Raw genomic sequence first — 3227 nt, forward strand, 5'->3', positions numbered from 1 at the left:
GTCATTATACTTGAATTATATCTATTTTGGTAATTCACTAATTCAACTGGTTTGCTGGTAATATTCCAAATTGTTCTCTTTGAAAATTGATTGGAAGAAGATGGAGTTGAACCCTTGGTTGGAAATTTCTGAATGTAGGAGGGTGTTGAAGCCTTAGCAGAAGATGTTCCAGTAAAGTCTGTACCTTCCAGGCATTCATCAAAGAGGAGCAGAGCAGCAGAAGTTCATAATTTATCAGAAAAGGTTTTTCTAAATTCCTACCATAGATTTTTGTGGTACCTGGTTTTGATTTTATTCAAACTTATGGTAGTTTTTCTTGTTGAGCAGAGAAGAAGTGGGATCAATGAAAAAATGAAGGCCTTGCAACATCTAATTCCGAATTCTATCAAGGTAACTCCAGAGTTTCTTTGATAACATAATTTTGCTTACAATTAATAACATTATAGCAGAAATTGATAGGGGGCTTCTTGTGATGAAGAACTCAAAGCTTATGCTTAGATTATATATCAGGCTTTAGTAATAATATTCTATTTCAAGTTGCATAAATCTTTTCAAGTTCTTGACTGTTCTAATTGTTTTTACATGCTCTTTTTGTTATAGGGCTGATGTGATCCAACGTAAGTTTGACTTGGAGCAAAAGAGATTAGATGAGGATGCTTTTGTTTATAATTCACTTCAACAGCCGCTTAAATTCTCACCAGCATACCAGAAGGTATACTGATAATTCGAGTCCATTATAAAAGGATTGATAAATATCTTTGCTTTAATTTTGTTGCAGAAATATGTTAATGCTATTTAAATGATGCTTTAGTTTTTCTAAGAAATTTTTTATTATCTAGTTAATTAGCTTGGCTTCTGCTTATGAAGTATCTCTTATATTAATATGCTATGTATTCAACAAAGATGCTTGAAGTTGGGGCTTGCATGGACAAGGCGAAATTCCGTCAACTGGTAGAAAACAGAGACGACAAATTTGCTAATATTTCTTTTGAAGAATTATTAGCACAAGAAAAGAAGGATTCATTCTCGTTAGTTTCGCTTTTACTGTTTATCTTGTTCCTCTTTCCTTAAGCTTTTTAAGTTCATGAGAGCATCCTATTCACCCAACATTGTTTTCTGTATTTAGACATGCAAAAGAATGGGAAATAAAGACTGCTGAAGCTAATAATAGTTACTGGCATGGCTAACTGTAGTTAGTTTAGTATGTAAATCCAAAGTTTACAATAGTGTACTGTCACAACAATGTTCTTTTTGGTTCTCTGTTTGCCATTTTTTCTTGTTTATGGGATATAGATATGAATACAAAAAATATTGAGTTTTTTGGTAGAGTTTCTAAATAATATATCGGTATTGAAAAAGCTTCAAATCATAATTTGGTAAATTCTCATCTCATAAATCCTATTCAGTGAATGAGCCATTTGGTGTATTTATTTTTTGTAAGATAACTGAGTTGATGTATTTAATGTTTATCATTTAACTAACTTTTAATGAGATCTAGTATGTTATCCAATCATGGATAAATTATTACAATCTTATCTGCAAAATTAGTAGAATAATCATTTTTCATTCTTGAATATCCAAAGAGCATCTGTCTAATTTGTGTTCCAAACAGAAAATCCAAAATTTAGTTACTAGTCACGACTCTGTTACATCTGTTTTCTTTTGGATTAAGTAATTGAACTAAAAACTAAGATTTCCTAACATATAAAAAGGGTTAGTTGATACAAAAGATTTACTCTAAAGTTAAGGCAAAAACTAACTTTAATCACAAGTTCCTGAATATTCAAATTATTAGCTTAAAAATAACTTTAAAAAAAAGGGCCATAACAAAGGCATATAGGAATAGAATGACAGGCAAATTGTATTTACACTATTACTAACATGGACACAAATTTCACTTTGATTATTGCAACCTTTAAAATAATATATATATATATATATTCAACTTTTGGCACTTGACAGTCGACTTGAGATGTAACACCCTACCACACAGAGCTTTACGCTTAAGCCGTAAAACAGAGGTAGTGTGGTATTACGACCTCTAAAAATAAAAATATATATATAAAATAGTTGAAAAAGTTTTATATCTAGGAGCCTTTGAAGAAATGGGTAAAGCAAAGTCGTGAAACCGAAAAGCGCCACACTCGTGAATAACATTTACTTGCGTACAAAGAAAAGCTTAAGCGCAAATAAATACATACATACAAAAGAGTAGAGGATCAAGGATATATAGTAGTCAAGCTCCAAGCTTAGCCTGCGAAGCTAAGGTTGGCCGGAGAATATTTGCATACATACATACATATAATTCCATATCTAAAGTCCTCAAAATAAACCCTAGTTCTCCAACAAAAGCCTATATGAGGTACCAAGGTATAATACATAAAAGGAAAAGTCTAAACATTTATATATACATAACAAAATATAAAAGCCCAAACTTCCGTTTTCGCTGCAATAGAACTTCAGACGCCTAGCGAGGTGCCTCTCGATCTGCATCTGAAAAATAACAATATCGTATGGGCTGAAAACCGGGAGTTCTCAGCATGGTAAAGGTACCACGTACATAAGATATAAGGTCCTGGAAATGCCAGAGGCAATCCTAGAACGCCGACACTCATATTATAATACTTAAAGGACTAAAATAGAAACCATGAATCAGGGTGGTTCTCTAAGGCTTTCTAAACTTAACCAATTCCTTAAATCTAACTAAAACTTAATTAGAACCCTAAATCTCTCTCGCCTTTCCTCCGTTCCTCTATTTTCAATGAAATTACACAGACAAACAAGTAGACAATGGCAAACACAAGTAGATTACAGGTACAGCAGGTAGCAAATATAGCAAGTAAGCATAATAATCACATAGGCAAGCCCAATTAATGCACGAGCAAACAAAACATACATAGGCATATGATGAATGTCTATCCTACTGGCCGTGAGCTCACGCGTCGGTTACTTTGCCAGAATCCGACACATCTGGTAGCTAATCCAGACATTTGTCTCTAGGTTACGCATCTCCAGGAGGAACTTTAACAAAGGAGAGTGCCTTTCCACCTTCTCCTGGAGGTTTTACGAAGGAGAGTGTCTTTCCATATCGAAGGAGTGTGCCTTTCTACCTTGCAACCAGAGAAGAATGTGGGGAAAACAATACAAAGGAGAGTGCCTTTCTACCTTCCCCTCATACCCATCACGATAAGAGAGGGAACTTCCGTTCTCAACCTGCCATCTAAATA

General features: G+C 33.9%; 1 long non-coding RNA gene across 1 annotated transcript; it reads left to right on the forward strand.

Moving 5' to 3' along the window:
* LOC110268118 lies at positions 250-1028 on the forward strand. The gene is made up of 3 exons (XR_002356182.1): positions 250-390; positions 601-712; positions 904-1028. It is a non-coding gene; the product is annotated as an uncharacterized LOC110268118 (long non-coding RNA).

Source organism: Arachis ipaensis, chromosome B02, assembly GCF_000816755.2.
Source record: "Arachis ipaensis cultivar K30076 chromosome B02, Araip1.1, whole genome shotgun sequence".
Lineage (NCBI taxonomy): Eukaryota > Viridiplantae > Streptophyta > Magnoliopsida > Fabales > Fabaceae > Arachis > Arachis ipaensis.